The following is a 22,107-nucleotide window of genomic DNA, read 5'->3' as shown; positions in this document are numbered from 1 at the left end:
GGACTGGCAAGTAGTATTCAATGTGGTGAAAAGCAAAGACCTACAACCAACACTACTCTATCCAACAAAGCTATCATTTAGAATGGAAGGGCAAATAAAGTGCTTCCCAGACAAGGTAAAGCTAAAAGAGTTCATCATCACCAAGCCATTATTATATGAAATGTTATAAGGACTTATTTAAGAAAAAGAATATCAACACTATAAACATTAAAATGACAACAAAGTTACAACTATTAACAACTGAATCTGAAAAATAAAAACAAAAACAAAGTAAGAAAACAACCAGAACAGGAAAAGAACCATAGGTGTGGGAATCATTTGCAGGGTTATCAGCTGGGAGGGGGAAGGAGAAAAAATGGGGAAATGGTGCAGGGACTAAGAAGCATAATTGGTTGGTACAAAATAGACAGGGGTAAGTTAAGAACCTATATGCATGACCCATGGACATGAACTAAGGGCGGTGGGATTGCTGAAGGGAAGAGGGGGACTAGGAAGAGGGGAGCAAAGGGAAAATAAATTGGGATTGCTTTAACAACATAATCAATAAAACATACTTTAAAAAAGAAAAGAAAAAGTCAGAGACTGAAACTAGACATTGATTTCTAGAGTTTTCAAAGTGCAGCCTAAGACATATAATAGGCACCATGTTAGGATGGAAAAAAAGCAGTTGAGTTGAGGAATCTGAAGAGACATCATGTTTTAAGAGGAAAGTGGGAAGAACATACATTTTATTTCCACGAAGTAAATGTTTGATTAGAAAAACAACAACAAAAACAGTTTCTCTTTGAGACCATCTGTCTGAACATTGCTAAAATATGTGAACACATTTCTCAACAACACCATCAGCTGCCCATATGCAGTGGTGGGGGAATGTGTGTGAAGAGTGTGTAATTCAAGGTGCCAGAGAAATGAGACAAGCCTGTTTTTCTAGCTTGTCTGTGGGTATGATCTGAAAACTCTTTTACAATGAGATTCTTAGCTACTTCCTGGGAAATAAAATACACAAATGAAAATGGGATGCTAGTATATAGCCTGAAATGAATTTTATCTCATGCAGATGACACTGCTGTTTGAGTTACGGGAGCAGCACAGGATATACACAAATATAAATAGTGTTCTCCCTAGAGTAGTACAAAGTACAATTAAATCAAAGTAGCAAAACCATAAATGTGGTACCAGCTGCAAAAGTGGCACTATGAATGAAATGTGACAAAGCAGGGATCAGTTCAAGGAGAATTATTGGCCTGCAATTTATAGAGAGGAAGGTGGTGCAAAATAAAATAAAGCATAGAAAAGGAAAGTAAAGGAAGAAATTAAGAGGAAATCTATTTGAAAACAGTGCAAGGCTGAGTAAACAGCTTCCAGTGACAGGTTTTCTGCGCCTTAGTTTTATGTAGCCTCCCCACAAGTATGTGGCGCTTCTGGCAGGGTTTTCAGGTTCCATTGAATATGTAGGGATGAGTTAAAAGAGGATCATATGCCTGTCTAAAGGAGAAGAACCATATATTATTGTGTTTCCATGTTTCATAGTGAACTGTAACAAAACTTTGGCCAACACATTTCAAATTCCACCAACTCAAATGTAGAAATGAAGGAATGAGACTGTTTTATTAAAGATAAAAAAATTTTTCGGAGGAAATTATAAAAAGTACATGGTGAAGTGGACGACAGTGTAGAGTATAAAGCCTAAGACTTAAAAGATAAAACTAGGGAAGTATCACACATGAATATCAAAGGAGATTTATCTGTATAAAACAGAAATTGATGATCCTGAGGATGAAGATATTTAAAAAGGCTTTTAAACATCGAAGGGAAGTAGTAGAACTGGGTCAAAGGCAAGAAGTCTTTTTGAAATTAAAAAAAAAAAAAAAACACTTCTTGTTAAAATACATATGCAGTAATATTTGCCCAAGAGACCCAGGAGTAAAAGAAACCAAAGTGTACATGCTCAGTAACTATTATATGAAGTGCTAGAGAATCAGATGGCTAAGGTTATAAAAATAATGGTCATGCCCTGGCCAGTGTGGCTCACTTGGTTGGAGCATCATCCCATAACCAAAGGGTTGCCACTTTGATTTTCTATCAGGGCACCTGCCTGGATATCAGGTTCCATCCCCAGTCCAGATGCATATAATCCCTGGTCTGGGTGCATATGGGAGGCAATCAATCAATGCTTTTCTATTGCATTGATGTTTCTCTCTCTCTCTCTTCCTTTCTCTCTAGAAAAGCAATGAAAAAATGCCCTCAGGTGAGGATTAAAATAATAATAATAATAATAATAATAATAATAATAATAATAGTACATACCTATGCATACACATGAATCTATGTATTTAGGTTGAATTGCTCACACACTCTCAACATGTGCTGTTTGATGTTTATAATAATCTTCCAGGCTGGAAGGACAGTTATCTTAATTCCCGTTTTGCAGGGGAAAACACTGAGTTTCAAAAAAATGTATCAACATCACTGAAGGTAAAACAACTATTAATCCTTACTGTCATCAGCTGTGCTTACTTGTGAACTCAGCCTCCCTCCTGCCCTGGAAAAATCAAACCTGTGAATCTGTTAAAATTCTTGTGTCTCCATTGTGAAACCCAGGAGTCAGCACACCTGAATGATACTCTGGGTACACACGTGTACATGAAGTTGCAGCCTGTCCATCTAACTTTACCCATATCGACCAGTCTCTCTGTAGAGGTGTCAGTTCTAACTGATTTCTTCTCTGGCTTTCTGAAAAGACTAGATTGTGCATGACTGGGTTCCTGTCCTCTTACCAAATCACCCATAGCTTCTTATCTTTGAAAACCAAGTCTCATGTGTCTCAAAATTCCTCCTGGGTCAAGCTCTCTTTAACCCAGAGTACTTAGGAAAAAAACACTGTAACATGAGGGACTATCGGTATTGCATACTTTCATAGGAACCGTATTTCTCACGCCCTCTTGAACACGAAACATGTGAATTTCCAGTCATCATTCTTGGGAGAAAAACACTAGCCCATTTTTTACCTTTAAACAGTCCAACCATACTTTATTCTTTATTTGACACCTTTCTGAATCAATGTCAAGGAAGAGATTTCTGTGTCTCTTACATAATGTCTCTACATTAAAAACTTCATATGTGCATCTATATGGTGTTTGTTCAAAGTAGGAACAACACACAGAATCCTTCCTTCATAATTTTGGTTTAGTCAGAGAAGTACAAAAATTATGAGTATAATAGTGATTCTTCAAAGAACAAAGTATACAAATTTCATGATTATTTCATTTTTTATGGTTGATATTTATAAATATGAACTTTATGTTTTTTGAATTAAATAGTAAGAATTTGGGTTTGTATAAGGTATACATACTTCAACATTTTTTTAGTGATTCTTATTGTATTCTATAGGATTTTTATCTGCATTTGAAAATAACTCAAGAAATAAGAAAATATTTGTCTTCAACACCACTAGTTTGAAAAACTGTGCTAGAAAACTGCATTCTCAAGAGAAGCAATAGGTAGAGAAGCAAAGTACATCATAAAATTAAAAAGTAATAATTATACAAGTATAAAGGGAAATAATGAAAATGAGAGAATGTAATTTAAAACAATAGATGCTATTTTTAAAACATGTTTGTTGGTGGAAAAATATAAATATGATATACATACAACTTCTTATTGCACAGGGACATCCAACAGACAAACAGGTATCCACTCTCCATCTCACACCATTTCTCTGTTATGGCAAACACTGTGAGCAACATGAAGCAATTATATCACCTCTGTATTTAGAAGTGAATAAAAAAAGAAGGGAATTAACCATGGCTAATCCTGTGCATTTAATTATCATCTTACTATTCCATAACTTTTTTATTTATTCATGCATTTATTCAGCAGAAAATTTTACCTTTAGTAATATTATGTCCACTTATAAAAATGATCTGCAGCCACTATGGAAAACAGTTTAGAAGGCCCTCAAAAAATTAAAAATAGATACCATATGATCCAGCAATCCCATTTCTGAGTATATGAGTATATCTTGTTATATATAACTTAAGCCCTCTGTCATTTTATAGAAGATTAGCAATTTTCTAATGTCATTTATAATGCCATTTTAATGGCTGTATACTTTTCCAGTGGGTATATATGCATGCATACATATGTAATCAATTTAATCATTTCTCTGTTTGATATTTACATAATTTTCAAAATTTCACTATTATGAAAATGTTGTATTAAGTATACTTGAGGTGAACATAAATATATCTATAAATATTTCTTCTGAGAAATTCTTAGAAATCTAGTTGTTTGATTTACTATTTTGCACAGTTTGGGGGCTTCTAATTTATATTGTATAATATGGCTAAATTATATTGCAGAAAATATTTGAACTCTTTTTCTGACAAGCTATTTAAAATGCATGCCCATTTCTTCATACTATTGTGTGGCACTCTAACTTGTTTTAAACAAAAGCAAAACAATATCTTAAAATTAAAGGAGAGAATGCATATATATATTTTCAAATATATTTCTGCTGGTACATTCAACCTTTTCTCTATGTAGTATATGCAGTATCAATAGTATAACTCTATTATATCTACATCTTTATTCTCTATTTCTATCTCTATATATCTAATATCTATACTAGCTCTCAATTCCATTCCTCATCTGTTCCTCATTGATGAAACACCTAAGCTCTTAATTCTGAAGTTACTTATTTATGTCTACATTCCTATGGCCAGGTATCAGGCTCTGGTCTTTCAGTGACTCCAGGTCACCAGATGTTTCTAGAGTTGTCTGTGGATTGAATGAAAGGTAGTATTAAGAAGAGAGGCTGGAGATGAAGAGAGTTCATGATCCTGTGGCTATGACTAACCTAGAATGAAGGCTGGCAGAAAAGTCTCAGGAGGTGGCAAATTTGAAAGACATGCATTTTGTGGCTGCTAAGGAGCCTTCTGTAGGGAAAGAGGTTATTTGGAGAATAAACCCTTGCAGTGAAGTGTTGTCATGGAAGAAGCAATACTGCAAATATGTTTCTCACCGAGAGAAAATTTATTTATTTATTTATTTATTTATTTATTTATTTATTTATTTTTTAGACCAAGCCAAGGCATTTATTTCAGGGCCGTCCCGCACACACGGTGGGCGATCAAACTGGAGTGGCATCCCACCCACTCAGGGCCACCCCCTCCTGTTCCTTGGGTCCCCATTCACCAGTGACTGCTGTTCCCACAGCAAGAACAGCCCCTCCCCCCAGCAAGACCCCCCACCCGCACCCCCACCCCCGCCCCCGCGGCCGGGCTGCTAGGTCAGGATGTCCTGGGCCTGGTGCTCCACCAGCATCTCCATGCTCCTGACGTCCGTGCACCACACTTCCAGGCGGTCCTTCATGCCCTGGATCTGCTGCAAGTCCAACACGCGCGGCTGCACCCAGGTCATGTGGACACGTCTGTCCACCTCGTCGATGCTGCCCTTCACCAGCCCCACCGAGAGCGCCTTCATCACCAGCAGCTCCACCTCGTTCACACTGATCTTTGCACTTTTGGCGATTTCTTCAAAAGTGAGCTGCCTGTGATTCGCAGGTCGTGTGAACGTCATCTCCATGAGACACAAGAGCTGGATTTTCCTCAGGAGCTGAGCTTCGTTGGCGGCCAGGTCAGGCTGCTGGCCCCAGGCAGCCTTCAGGGTCTGGAATCTCTCCACGTTGCCGCTGTTGAAGGCATAGAGCGTGTCGATCAGCCACTGCCGGTCGGTGCCCCTCAGCAACTCCAGCACGGGGTGCATGAGGAGCTCTCCGAAGTTGAACACGCCCTCTCCAAGCAGCCCCGCCAGGCCCAGCGTGAAGGCTCTCTCCTGTTGCTCCGGCACTGGCAGGTCCTTGATGTCCACGCAGCCCAGAAACCGCAGGGCGTCTTTGTAGTAGGCCGCGTGGTTCCCGACCGTCTGGTAGTATTTACTGGAGAGGTCGTAGAAGCGACTGTGAACCGATGTCACACCGGGGAGGCTGCTGAGCATCTCTTCCACATCCTCGATCGTTTCCTTTGTGACCTGCAGGTCCCCGATGTTTAGTTTCAGCGCTCCAATGGCGGTTTTACACAGGATCACCGCCTTGTCACTACTTTTCACCTTCTCGCGCGTCTTCTCCAGGAAAGTAAGGGCCACATTGGGGTCTGTCATCTGTCTGACCACATGCAGGACGATTTCCACCAGGGACAGAGGGTTCACCCTGTGTTCAAATTCACTGATGAAGTTTTCATAAAGCTTAATGAGACCATCGCCTTGGGCAAAGCACAGGTCCTGCACAAAGTCAAGCACCTGAAGCGTCAGCTGATGCCACAACTTCTTCGTGTACAGCTCCTCCAGACGGTGCCACACGGCGGCCTGGCCGGGCCCGGAGCTCTGGCTCTGCTGCAGAAAGCCGGCTACGTCCTTCATGACGGCGAAAGAACACCGAGAAAATTTATTATGGTTAGCATGTAACATATTTTTCAATACAAATAAACAGAAAGTGTTTGAGGTTATTAATCAATTATATGTTAATGCAAATAAGTTTGTGCCTGTTGCTTTTCCTGACAGAGTTAAGTTACTCTTCAAAAAGAGAACCTCTGATTCATCTGAGTTCTCAATTCTTTGTGATGTGAATTACATATATGTCAGAGCTCTTCTTCATATTCCCACAGTAGGAACTGGACGAAATATGCTGCATACAGGGAAGGGAAATACCAACATTAGTAAGAGCATTGAAGATGGGACTATTGCTGCCAGTGTTAACATGCCCTATATTAAAAATTTGCCTACGGATTTGCTAGGGGAGAAAATAAGGAAAAAACAGCATTTTCCTTGAAGTTCTGAACAACTGCTGTTGTCACTTAAAATATAGGTGGCTACAATTACTACATTAATTTGATTATAAGACTGCTTATATGAATTTCTTGGTGAGGCCAGGGTCTCTACCACCATTTGTAATAATCATTTCACAGAAACATGTCTTCCAACATCATGTCAACTGATACATTTTGGTCTGTTCTTGCTATTTTCATACACCAGTTCCAGTTATTAATGGTGCTGCAGAGAAAGATAAAGTCTCTTCCTAGTAACAAGAAATTTGTAATCTGATTTTGGGGCAGAATGTTAATTAGAATGTAATACATAATAAAAAATGAGGGAAACTCAGAGCTCCAGGAAAGGCGATAAAAAGGGAGCAAAGTGCTGGTTTGCACATTAAATCTTAGAATTTCTTTTCGCCAAAAACTGGATTCTCCCTGTATTCATGTGTGGTTTGAAAATGTAGATACCATACTAATTCAAAGTTTAACTATCTTTACTGGGAGAAGATAGTTTCTCTTTTCAGCCAAAACAAAATAATGAAGCATTTAAAAAAAGAGGTATGACTAAGAATCATGTTTAGATCATGTTCACACAAATGTGTAGAGATTATGTATTTGCAAACAAGCTTAAATTTATTTCAACACAAAAATAAGCCAATTTCAGTGTTCTAACCACGTATTTGCTATTGGCTCCAACAGTTTTTTCTTAAGATCTATATTTTTGCAAAATGGGTTATAAATGAGTGAATGATACTGAGAGCAAGTGCAAAAGAAAGTAACTGTTTGAGAACACAGCCTTTAGAGGGAATTAAATGATTGTGGACTATATAGGGTAAATACAATTTTCAACATCTTTTTGGAAATAATTTTTTTCCATTTTGTAATGTATGATTCCCTATAATCCTTATCCCTATAAAGTCTATAAATTCTGTAAAAGGGTCTCTGTGCCAGCTATATTAAGAGTTCTTTGTTTTTAGAATCAATGGTCATATGCTTGTGTTTGTGTGTGTGAGTTAGAGGCAGAGGAAGAGAATATTTTGTTGTTTTCCACTACAAATCCAAGGCATCCATAGCCTTCATGTGATAGCTATTTTTTCTTTTTTTCTGGTATCATATTACTTATTCTTTTTTCCCCTGTGAGATATATACGAGGTCTATCCAGAATGTATCCAGCCATGTAATATGAAAAATAGAGACATTTATTGAAACAGATATAGGACGTAAGAAACATTATACATAGGACAATGATGCCTCAGTTCTCTTCAAAGTAGGCACCTTGGGACCTCACACAGTTCTCCCAATTGTCATCAGCTGCCCCACCGTATTTTCCTGAATCTCATCAATGGTCTGAAATCTCTTCCCTTTCAAAGGTGATTTTAGATATGGGGAAAGCCAGAAGCTGCAGGGCGCCAAATATGAGCAGCAGATGGGGCTGAGTCACCTGGGTGGTTTGATGTTTCACCAAAAACTCTGCATGAGATGTGAAGCATGAGTGGGTGTGTTGTTGTGACAAAGCTGCCAATCACCAGTTGCCCATAGCTGCAGCCTTCTGAATCATCCAAATAGTTTCTGTGGATGAATGTTAAAGAATAATGTCAAATGTAGATTTGTTGCTGTACTTGCTGAGTCATTTTGAATGGGACAGCCACGCAGTACACATGCTCACTCAACAGCACCTACTGCTAGTACAGTGAAGTCATCATTGTTCATTCATGCACATTCCAGTTCACTCTCTTTGGCTGCCAGTTTACATCGATGTGCAAACCATTCTCATTTATTAGAAATGGCTTGACATTTTCTGGACAGACCTCACATATTCCAGCATATCTATTAACCTTTCTTCATTTTTAAGATGGCAAAATGACTAAATCTGCAAATCCTTATAGTTTGAATCTACACACATGTGAGTGCTTAATGGTTTCTTTTTTACTAGATTTTAAAGTTATTTTATAATAAAATATTTAGTATTTGGGAATGCATTTTAAATTTGTCACTGAAAATCACTGAATTTATAAATCACCTTTCCTGTAACAAAATAAGCCAGAATGTTTTATTATTACCCTAAGAAATAAAAACTTAAGATTTCCTTCTGTAAAATAGAGTCATTGACATTTTGAGACTGAGTTTTAATGATTTAATTTCTTCATATACAGATAACTAGATATTTAAAATGATTTTCTACTTTCAGCTTTTCTAGCTGAGGGGGCAAGTTGCCAGACAAGCATGTAAGCATATTGGTCAATCTAGCCTGATTGCTTTCCTCCAGCAATTTTAACTTCCTATCACATTTATAGTCATTATATTTCAGAAAGAGTAAAAGAGGTTAATGAAATCATTATAATTTTATTCAAATGATATATACTCTAAAAGTTCAATTAAAGAAACAGATACCAAGGCACCACATTTTTTTTTTTTTATGGAGACCATTGTTCTATATCACCTGTAAAAGTCACAGAAAAATACATTTCCAAGTGCTGAAATAAATATAAAGTCATTATCATCACTAACACATTTGTAAAGTAAGTTATTGTGAAAATAGATTTTTATTGAAAATTAATTTGTTCGTTTAACAATTTAATCATTTTATCAAAATCTTCACTTTAAAGGAAGTATATTATAGTGGTTTCTAAAGAGTACACAGAAGTTAGACTGGGCTAAAATTTAAGCTTCATTACTTAACAATTATTCTACTTTAAGCAAGATAATAAACCTCTTTAATCATCAGTTTAATCATCAGTCTCTTCATCTGTAAGATGGACATATTAATATTACTAGCCTCATTGTGATGGGAATAAAATAATAAATTAATAAATATGAAGTCTCAGTGGCTGACATAAGATGTTAATAAGTTTCATCTATTATCATTGTTTTTATTTTTCTTATTGTTATGTCAAAGTCTTTAATACTATGGAACATTAGGAGATGAACCATATAGCCGCTTCCCCTAAACTTATTGGTGAACAAGTGAAAAGGCAGAGATAATGTTAATATCATAAATTGCACCAAGATCTTATCTCAACACCTTATCTATATTATTTCATTCATATCATCAATGACTATATTACATAAGATTTGTGGGTATACATTCCCATGATACAGATGTAGAAAAGGACAACATAGGATGAAATATTTCTCAGAGTGATATAGTTAGAGTTGAGTTCAAATAGGAACCCGGATGATATGGATCCAGAACCACCATGTTTTAGTTTTTTGTTTTTGTTTTTCTTTACAGTACTGGAATTATACATACTTCCTAAAAACCTGAATCTTTGGAAAAGAATAAAACCTAGAAAAATCTGGGGTACTTTAGAGTGTTTCTGTCAGTACTATGTTCCTGGCTACAAAATTTCAGGTAGCAAACACAATTATTTCTCATAGAAGGAGGAATGACTGTCCTTAATCGTATTCAATAATTTTCCTCTGGTTTATAAGTCAGCCACCAGGACACCTGTCTCTGTGCACAAAACCTCCCAAATTTCCAATGTGCTGAGGAGTTTCTTCGCAGTGTACAATGATTACAGCATCCTTTGCCCAGGACAAGCAAAAATCCAAACACTATGGATACTTTTGGCGCAAATGATACATAGTCTTCACCTAAGTTATTTACTGCACATAAGCTGTGGGCCAGCATCTGACAGTTTAATGAGAGGAAGTCAATGTAACTGTCCCCACTTTCTACATTTTTAAACCAATATTCAGCCAAAATGTATAACCTTATTACATAATCTTGGAGGAGGAATAATATGATATCTGTCTCCAAAACAAATGTACATATATATAAAATTATGACATTTGGTTATAAATGTAGTGAAGAACTCTGCTTGTTTTAGAAATATTTTCTGCCCTCCAGCCAATGACAAGAATCTAGGTATTTCTTTATTTATATGGGTGTGGGATAGAATTCCTATATCATCCTTAGAGAGACAATGTATGTTCTGGGTATCCCAGGTTTATGGGGGTATATTTTGCCTCTAAAAGAAAATTGTTTCTCTTCTAACATAAAAACACTTCTGACAGCAAATGTGTGGGTTTTCCAAACCAAGTGATTTTCTCTAATTTTATGCAGACACCAACTGAGTGTCCTACAATTAAATTCAACTCTGATACTAAAAGTCCAGACAAAGTTAGCACTGGCCCATTTCCAAAGTCAGTCACGAGTAGTGGATTCCCAGCTTATTCACACTTCTGTCTGAATTAGCTACAAATCAAGGGTTCTCACGAAACTCTCAGGTTTGATAATTTGTTGTAATGGCTCACAGAACTCAGTGAAACACTTTACTTACTATCATTACCGGTTTATTATAAAGGATGAATGAACAGCCAGGTGAATAGGTCTGCAACAGTCCCAAGGGCAGCAGCTTCTATCCTCATGGAATTGGGGTTCACTACCCTCCCAGTATGAGGATGTGTTCAACAACCTGGAAGCTCTTTGAACCCCATAGTTCCAAAAGTTTTAGGGAGACTTTATCAAGTTGGCATTATCAATTATTAACTCAATGGTCAGTCCCTCCCTTCTCCTCAGAGGATGGGGTGATGGGACTGATAGTTCAAAGTTTCTAATCATGGCTTGATCTTGCTGATGACGAGCCCATCCTGAAACTATCCAAGAGTCCACAAAGAGTTGCCTCAGTGAAACAAAATACAGTCCTTTTGCCCAGGAAATTCCAAGAGATTTAGAAGCTTCGTGTAAGACACTCATATCACCCCGTCACTGAGAAAATTGCAAGAGTTTTGGGAGGTCTATGTGAGGAGCTAAGGACAGAGTAAATACATATTTCTTATTATGTCATAGCCTCTGACTCTTCCCATCTAATTCTCTCCTCCTCCTTTCACAGACATTGGGCCTTCAAGTTTTCTTAAGGATCACCCTGCCTATTCCTACTTTCTCCTCTATTTACCTCTCAGTTTGTTAAATGTTACATTCTTATGTTTCTAGGATCCAAACTGACAACAAGCCTTAAACTTTATCTTTTTGTCCTATAAGAAGCATGAAGTTTAGAAACCAAAGAGAAAGTGTTCGCAATTGTGTAAGAAATTAGTGTCAGGGATCACCTACATCATTGGCTTCTTATTTTCACTTATTTTGATCACTGTTGTGCATGTATATCATGAATACATTTAATAAATAATTACATATAAATATATTAACCATTATGTTCAGTTTTTGTTTGGTTTTTGTTAGTATTCTTTTGAGCAGAAATGTTGATGTGGGGTTTAGTCTGCCTCCATCTTTGATAATTTATAACCACAAGCCAACTTGGACAATTGAGTGGAATTCAAAATAATACTGTGATGATTAAAAGCAAACAAAATCTTACAACTATTTTAAAGTGGTTCAAGACTATTAATGAACCTACGGTTTTGATAAAAGCAAAAGAAACTCCTGTTTCTGAAAGGATCCTTTTCCAATGATCAAAGAATCTCCAAGGAGGAATATAGTCTAATTCACAAATCAGAAAATCCACAAAGAAACAAATCACAGAAGAGTGACTGCCCAAGAATCAACAAACAGCATAAGATTTACCAAGATGCCAGAAATTTTAGGCAGAAGAAAAATAATCTCTGATTATGTGGTCTAATATGCCATAAAAAATGAAGAGTTAAAAAATTGAAAGTGTACGAATCAAAATAAACACTATTGCTAGAAAATAAAATAATGAATTGTGGTGCTAAAAGAATGACTGAACTAAATAGAAGATAATAGCATATAAATTGGGAGAAAGAGGTTAGGATTTAAGTGCTCTTAAATCTTGTTAACAGCATGGATGGAACTGGAGAGTATTATGCTTAGTGAAATAAGCCAGGCAGTAAAAGACAAATACCATATGATCTCACCTAATATAGGAAACTAATGAACAAAACAAACAAATGAGCAAAATTGAACCAGAGGCATGGAAACAGGGAACAGACTGCCAATGGCCAGAGGGGAGGGGGTAGGGGGAGTAAGAAGGTAAGTAGGGGTAGAGTCTAGTTAAGGAACTAGTATAAATGATCCATAGATATAGAAAACAGGATTGGGACTGACGGTAGGAAGGGGGTGGCAGGGCAGTGGAGAGCAATGGGGGAGAATTGGGACAATTGTAATAGGACAACATAAGAAAATAAATTTATTTAAAAAAATCCTGCTAACAGTCAGGAGTAGGGTATAAATAACATTTCATAGAGATTTTGATAAGTTCAGACACTAAAATTTCTAGGGTGACCACTAAAAATTCAAAATGGGGGCTATAATATAAAATAACGGAGAAAGAAGTCAAATGAAAAATAACCAAATTAATCCATAAAGGTCTAGAGAGGGTAAAAAACAAATTAGAAAGAAACAGCAACCTCATGTCAAAAGTTGGGTTCTGAAGTAAAATATATCCATTAAATCTACTAGTCAAGAGACTCCTGGAACTTTGCCTTGTACCTCTGAGGCAAGATTGCACCAAAATAACCAAAATTATTATTATTATTTGGTCAATCATGTATTCAAAGAAGAAAAGATGTACAGGGAATTTCCCTCACATTAGTCTATAAACTAAAATCAATTTGAGGTAAAGAAAAATGTAAAAGATAAAATTACAGAAACTTTTGTGTCATTTCAGAAAAATATACAAAGGTGGGCAAAAATAGGTTTACAGTTTTGAGTGACAGTCTTTTGAAATATAAAGTTATTGTAATAATAATAAGCTGCTTTTCTTTTTTTAAATACAAACTGTAAACTTATTTTTCCCACCCCTGTATTTACGAATTGCGGATACCAAAACAAGTGACACAGAAGCACAAAACAAATAAGATAAATATTGACTATATATCATGACTACATAAATTATTGCATATTGAAAGCCATAAAAAAGTAAAAATAATAATCTCCGATTGAGAAAAGTTATTTTCAGTACATAAATGACAGATGAAGAGTATTCAGATTGTATATTAAAAACTCCAAAAACAAATAAGAGACAGACAACAAAATAAAACAAAGAATAAATACTCAAATTGCATTTGACAGGGGAAAATCTGAATCACCATTAAAATAAAAATATGCTCAAATGTATTAGTAATATAAAACTACAAACTCAAATCATAGCATGGTATTGTTTGGCATGCAACCACATTGTTATAAAAATTCATAGACTTCAAATATTAGAACTTTCATATATTACTGGCAAGAGGTAATGTAAATTAGCACAAACACTTTGGAAAATTACTGGGCATTATTAAAATAAAGTGATGACATATATATACAATGACTAGAAGTTCTAACCCTCAATTTTTATCTGGAACATACTTTTGTGTGCTTACTCCAAGAGGCATAAATAAATTAGGTTATATCAATACAATGTAATACTATATAAAGGAATAAGATAGAACAGTGTCAGATAGATATGTACAAATTAATTATATTTTAACAAATTTTAGAAGCATGTGAAATAAACATTTAGTTGGTTATAAACTCAAAATGAGTGATATTTCCAAAGGAAATGAGAAATAAATACAAAATTTATGATAGAAGTTTCTTCTCCCCCGACCACCAAAAGAAAGGTATAGTGGAAAAGTAGGGGTAAAAAAAATGTTAAAGGCAATGAGATTGCTTTGTCCTTTAAATAGGGCAGCCTGTATATGAGTTTGTTTTGTTATGAGTCTTTGTATTCTATACCTACTTTAATACATGTTTTAAATATAAAAATTAATTTAAATTAACAGCAAGTAAAAATGTTATTTAAAAAATTAACTCATTGAAAAATTCTACAGAAATGCTCAAGTAATGTATTCATAAAGTATTATGTAAGGCAATTAAAAAATATGTACATTAAACATACACAAAATATCAGTTTAATTACATTGGCTACTAAAATGCTACATTGCTATGAGAATTCATACACTTAAAATAAATTTATGCAAGTTCTAAAAATGCATTTTTGATTATATCATAAAAAGGAAGTGCCAGCCTCTTTTAACTTTTAACTTAAGAAATAAAAATTTTGGATTATGTCTAGCTTGAATCTAATTAGATTTCAAAGACATTCTGTTTCTTTCCATATAAACTTTCTTAATACAGAAAATCTCATTAATATACATATAATTTAATGTATTGCCAATGCTTAGAATTCTCAAATAGCAAATAACAGAGCAATAATTTAAATTATCACTACCAAAATGACTAATTCCTTTCCTGACTGAACCCCAGAGTTGGGTAAAATCCAACTTGCAGACCTCATTTTCCCTTTCAGTAAACTCACCTCACTTGGAAATTGCCATTTTTTACACTCTTTTAAAAAATTATGTTATAAGGGATCTTATATGTCCTACTCACCTAACCTAGGGTCTATCATAGTGCCTAATAAATAGTAAACACTTTATGAATATTTACTAAATTAATAGAAGAATCATTATCACGAGTTGGTGAACAGTGGAGGGATAAAGATAAAAGACGTTTCAAAAGTAATATAGGGTACTAGTTCTTTCTCCTACTTAAGGCTTAAACACCCACATTGTTCCAAGAAAATTCAATTAAATTTATTAAATTATGTTTCATTTTTCATTTGGTAATAAATTTGCAGGGGTCAAATGTCAGTAAAATATTTACATTGAGGAAACTTGATTACACACTTTCCTTTTCTACCAAGTTTATCCCCTTCTATTCCTTAAAATAATTGCTTTTCTAATATACTGTGTAGTCTTCCAGTGTTTTATTATGCAAATACAAATATTAAAATATATATTTTATTAATTACATAAAAGTTAGGTATGCTGTAAACACTCTTCTACCTCTTTTTATCTTCCTTTAAAAATAAATCTTGGAGACCTTTCTATATTGGCACACCAATTATTGACTCCATCTTTTTTACAGGTACATAGAATTCCATTTTATGAATGTACAATATTTCATTGAATTTGTATCCTTGTGTTGTTTCCAATATTGTGCTGTTAATGATGCTATGGTGATGTAAAACCTTTTACATCTCATCTTGGATTTGTGCAGGAACATCTGGATGATAAACTCTCAGATGTGGAATTGCTTTGGTAATTTTCATTGCCATGATACCTGATTCCATTTGGCATTACCAAAGAGTAAGTACATTATTAATTTTGAATAATACAACTCTATAGTTATTGTACTATTCGGTATGGCCACCTTGTGTTAAGCTGGGTTTTTCAAGAAACAAATGCCAAAATAGCATTAAACATAAAAGGGTTTTATTTGCGTTAATGCCTCAAAATAAATCAAGAGACAGTCTTCAGGCAGTGATGCTCATCTCCCCCAGTAAAAGAGAGGGAAAGGTTAGGCAAAAGCATCCTAGTCTGCCATGCTGTTTATGGAATGTTAGACAAAACTGTCAGAAAACCCTTGAGCCAAAGTCAGCCAACACAAGAGCCCCGCTTTTTCAAAGAATAGATCTGCTGTAGAATTCTTGTCTGGTCTCAGATACTGGCTGGCAATGTTGATGGAAGGCCGAAGACGAGTAGGAAAGGCCTTTGATTAATTATAATCCCTGTAGTTAGAAGTGTGCAAGATATTTAACATAATTACTGTTAAAAATGAGAGGTTTGATTTTGTGTGGTAAACACATAATGCAATATACAGATGATGTATCATAGAATTGTATACTTGTAACCTATACAATTATATTACCAAATGTTGCCCTAATAAATTTAATTTAAAAAAAGAAAAAAATAAAGGCTTAATTCTCCCTCCCTGTTGAAAATGGGGGAAGAGAGTTTCTCCCTTTCCTTTTGCTTTCAGAGCATTTACCTTAAAACTTTTAAAAATATTTTTAAATTAAATGTATTGGGGTGATATTCATTAATAAAATTTTATAGGTTTCAAGTGTATGATTCTAAGACACGCTATTTGCATATTGCATAGTGTGTACACCACCCAAAGTGAAATCTTTTGTCACCATGTATTTGATCCACTTGACCCTTTACTATCTCCCCCACCACCCTTGCCTCTGGATACACCTGATTGTCCTTGTCCATTTTTATTGTTTGTTCATTTGTTGATTTCAATTTGAATTGTAAATACTTTCTTATCTAAATCCTCTGAAGACTGGATAGGCCTTTTGTTAACTGACTTTTGTCAGCTTTATAATCCAGGAATGTCTTTCTCCAGAACCTGGGACTCATTTTTTTGAAATATAAACATTATGGGCCATAGGATCCTTACTTCCAGTTTCTGTGGGAATGTAAGAGCCTTACTTCAGTGGGCATCTTTCTCCAAGTTACAACGACTGTATTTTCTGCTAATATGTTTATGTTTCCTATGGGATAAAGCCAATTAGCTAACACCAGTTAAAGTCAGGATGAACTATGTGGCAAATGGTGTTCTCTAGTTCTTCCTTGAGAACTAATTATTTATCTTGAAAATATTTATGTAATGGGTAGTATTTGCTTAGCTATATAAGGGATTGAGATTTTTTTCCATCTTTGCAATAATTTCCTATGATGACTGTCACATTCTGGTTTAATCTTTTTGATAATGAAAGCCTTTTATTTCTCTACTACCTTTGTGGAGAGGAGTTCAGTCTTGGGAATTTTTTTTTTTTTTTTTTTTTTTTACTACATTTTTTTCCACTAAGTGCAATAGACAGGTATTTTGGTGTTAATTCACCAAAACGTCTTGTCAAACTTTTCACTTAACTTGTCAAGGAGATCAGCTTTCCTGTATTTAAATGAGTATAATTTTATTTGACTGTTTATCTATATGATTGTGTGGTAAGAAGAGACAAAATAAAGTTATAAAAATAAAATAACCTTGAACATATAAAGCACTGTATAGATGTAAATTTAGTACTGTTTACTTCCATCAGCATTAGTTGAAGGCATCATTGCAGAAGCATTTAAAATATTTACTATTATCAAATGCTTAGAAAAACATGAAATATACTGGAAAGATGAGTATATGATAAATTGGCATGCTATGCTTACTACATAGTCCAGAAAAGCACTGTTATTAGCACTTCAATTTAACATGAATAGAATTTGCATGAATAGATGAGGAGAAACATTGAGTCCCTAATAGCAGAGAAATATTGGGAGAAACATTAGTGATTTTGAGCAGGAAAAGTGCCTTGCATGCATTAATAAATAAGCTACTTGGTGATGGTAATTATAGCATTCATCTTTACCTTTGTATGATACAAATATATGTGGGAAGATCAAATAGACATAAGTTGTGGAAACATACATTAATATAACATATCACATAATAGATCTTAGTTGATGGATTGCACTCACTTTAAATAGGACAAGTAGAAAATTATGAGTTCCATAACTCTTAAAGGTTTATCTTCACTCATTCTTTTTACTATCCTTACTGAGTTCCAATTGTGACATAAAATGGTATTTCTTTAGTTGAATTTACTTTTTTCACTCTGATAGTCTTAAAATCAGCTTTAAAGAAAAACAATTTTCTGTAATATAGGCCTACAAGCTCCGACAGAACCTCATTTACTTGTAATATGAGCATTGTGCCACAGAAATATCTTTTATTTTATTTTATTTTATTTTTTACCTTATAGAGGGTTCAGGTGTGCAGAATCTAATGAACAAATAAAGAAAATTGAAACAGACTCATAAATAGAGAACAGACTGATTGATAACTGTCAGAGAGGAGGAGGGCTGGAGGAGGGTTGAGTGAAAAGGTAAAGGAATTAGACAAATAAAAAACAAAAACAAGAAACAAAAAGTTATAGACACTGAAAACAGCAAAACAGCATGGTGATTATCAGAGGGAAAGGTGTGGGGTGGGGGGAGGTTGAGGAAGGTAGAAGAAAGTAAAGAAGGGATAAATGGTGAAGCAAATACCATTTATACACCATTAGGAGGCTTGATAATCAGTGAAACAAACACCTATCTAAAGTAGAGGCACTTATACATACTCACAATGAAGAATTCCATATGCAAATTACTTAAAACACAGCTAAAATACCAAATCTGGCACTGATCCTATAAATCTAGAATGAGGTGTGTACAATGATCTTTATGCCTTTCCTGTTGTGTTTTTCCCAAGGGGTACTTTTACCCATTCTGCATTCTATCTTGTTTTCTCTCTTTGACCTTTCTTGCTTTGATTTCATTCCTTTGACTTACAAATCCTTTTCAATCTATAGTAAATGTAATGGATAAATAGCACAATTTTAACTTCTCACCTCTTTATTTTAAATACACTCTCTTTGCCTGTTTCTGCACACTGCCGGCAGTATTTACAGCAACATATCAATATTATACTTTTCCATAAGATCTAACAGTAAGTACATTTAAAAATTTTAATCTTCTTCCATTCTATTCAAAGAAAAGTACTTTGGTTTCAACTGACTAGGAAAATTTTCAGAAAATTAGAATGTATGTACAAACTTTTAAGATGCTAAAATTTTATTTGCTATTTAAAATGTACAGGCATGGTGTTAATCGTTTATATTAGTGAAGACAAATGAAACAATCAAATTATTATATCTCTCCCTAATTAAAAAAGATGTGTTTTTTTAAAGCTTCATTTCTTAAAAATGCTATTATGTGTGTGTGTGTGTGTGTGTGTGTGTGTGTGTGTGTGTATTGACCAACTTCAGAAATAGATATGGTCTGAAACGATTCATAAGATCTATTTAGCAGAAATATCTGTCTATGAAGACAATTTGAAGAAATGCTTTAATTTGAAAAGTATAACAACAAAATACTTTCTAGTATAGAAAGCTACACAATCAAAAATAAAACTTTATATATTGTCTAATTTAGGAGGATTATATAAAATAAACTATAGGTATTAAACTTAAGAATATATGATACATTTTTGTGAAATGCTTCTTCACACTTTGTGGTTACTCATTATTTATACTTAAAAAATATTATGGAGACACTTACTGTCCACTTCTCATCTTTCTTTTCCTTGGAAGGATATCTATTTGCATAATTCTCTCTCTCTTCCTTCCTCTTTATAGTGAACAAATTGTAAACTGTAAGTCTGAGTTCTACTTTGTTTCTCCTGGGACAGGTCCTCTTTTTTCCCAGCATTGCCTGTATAATTCTACGCCTCAATATGAGGGAGCCAATACAACCACATATATATTATTTAATAGCAACTCTATCTGGCCTCTGAATGCCAACTACTTTGTTTTGTTTCTCAACTTGTTCAGTGTTTGGGCATTAACAAGGGACAATAATACTATTGTACTGCTCTAAGAGCACAATCTCAATATATTGACTGGATTTACATTTAACATAGCCTGTCTAAAAAGTGACTACTGCCACTGATTTGAAAATCTATATGCACTCTTATGTTCATTGCAGCATTGTGAACAACAGCGTACTTATGCAAGAAACCTAGGTGTCTATTGAAAGATCGATGGATAAAAAAGAATATACAGTGGGATATTATCAGCAGTGAAAGAGAATGAAATTGCCATTTACACCAACATTGTTGTACCTAGAATACTACATGTAATAAGTCAGAGAAATAAAATACCATATGACTTTACTCATATGTGAAATCTAAAAATAAATAATAATAATCCAAAATCAAAATAAAAGAGAAAGGGATCCATAGATACAGAGAACAAACTTATAGTTGCCAAAGAGATGGGGGAAGGAGATGAGAGAAATAAATAAGTATAATAAAATTAAAAGTTTCTGTTGTTAATTACTTAATTCAAGAAATATGCAACTTTGAAACCAGATAAAGACACTACAAAGAAAGAAATTATAGGCCAATATCCTTGATGAACATAGACTCCTCAACAAAATATTAGTAAGCCAGATCTAGCAATACATAAAAGATCCATATGCATGACCAAATGAGGATGCAAGGTTGGTACAATATCCACAAATCAATAAATGTGATTTACCACATAAAAAAATGAGAGATAAATACATGATCATATTAATAGATGAAGAAAAAGCATTTGATAAGATTTAGCACAGAGTTAATGGTAAAAACTCTCAACAAAGTGGGAAGAGAGGGGACACACCTCAGTATAACAAAGGCCATACATAACAAACCCATAGCCACCATCATGCTCAATGAGCAAAATCTACAATTGTTTCTATTAAGCTCAAGAATAAGGCAGAATATGTCTGCTTTCACCACTCTGATTCAATGTAGTACTGGAAGTCTTAGCCACAACAATCAGACAAGAAGTAGAAATAAAAGACATCCAAATTTGAATAGAAGTAAAACTGTCATTATTTGCAGATGACATGATACCATATAGAGAGAACACTAACGATTCCATCAAAAAACTAGAACTGATCAATGAATTCAGTAAAGTAGAAAGATACAAAATAAATATCCAGAAATCAGTTTCATTTATATATACCAATAATGAACTATCACAAAGGTAAACTAAGGAAACAACCTCACTTACCATTGCACTAAAAAAATTACCTTGGAATAAACTTAACCAAAGATGTAAAAGACCTGTACTTGCGAATCACAAGACACTGAAGAAAGAAATTAAAGGAGATACAAGTAAGTGGAAACATATGCCATGTTCACAGATTGGAAGAATTAACATCATTAAAATGCCCATATTACCCAAAGCAATCTATAGATTCAATGCAATTCCTATCAAGATATCAATGGCAGATTTCACAGACTACAACAATATCCCAAAAAATTATATGGAACCAAAAAGACCTGAAATAACCTCAGAAATCTTGAGAAAGAAGAATAAAGTTGGAGAAATCACACTACCTGACATTGAACTATATTACAAGGTTTTAGTAATTAAAACAGCCTGGTATTGACAAAAGAACAGGCATATAGATCAATGAAATAGGACAGAGTCCAGAAATGAATGCATGACTTTATGGTTAATTAATATTTGACAAAAAAAGGCAAGAACATACAACTGGTGTTGGGAACATTGGACAGATACATGCAAAAAGTAAAACTAGACCACTTTCTTATACCATACACAAGAATATATTGAAACTAAATTAGAGACTTAAATGTAAAATCCAAAACCATAAAAATCCTAGAAGAAAACATAGGCAGTAAAATCTCAGACATTTCTTGTAGCAATATTTATTCTGATTTGTGACCTGGGGCAAGGAAAATTAGAAAAATAAATAAATGGGACTACAAGACAATCCACTCAGTGGAAAAACATATCTGCTAACAATACATATGAAAAGGAGTAAATGTCTAAAATTTATAAAGAACTTACACAACTCAATACAATAAAAACAAAGACTCCAAAAAAAAAAAAAAAAAAAAAAAAGGGCAAAGGGCCCAAATAGACACTTCTCCAAAGAGGACATACAGGTGGTAAATAGGCATATTAAAGGATGCTCAACATCACATCAGACAAATGCAAAT

The 22,107-nt window shown here is 34.4% G+C and overlaps 1 pseudogene; it reads right to left on the bottom strand.

The window, feature by feature from the left end:
* Positions 1 to 5,261: 5,261 nt before the first annotated feature.
* Positions 5,262 to 6,430, bottom strand: LOC150021287 (26S proteasome non-ATPase regulatory subunit 13 pseudogene; annotated as a pseudogene).
* Positions 6,431 to 22,107: the final 15,677 nt, after the last annotated feature.

This window comes from Furipterus horrens, unplaced genomic scaffold (assembly GCF_987537825.1).
Source record: "Furipterus horrens unplaced genomic scaffold, mFurHor1.1.pri manual_scaffold_1, whole genome shotgun sequence".
NCBI lineage: Eukaryota > Metazoa > Chordata > Mammalia > Chiroptera > Furipteridae > Furipterus > Furipterus horrens.
This window is presented reverse-complemented; position numbering and strand designations above follow the sequence as displayed.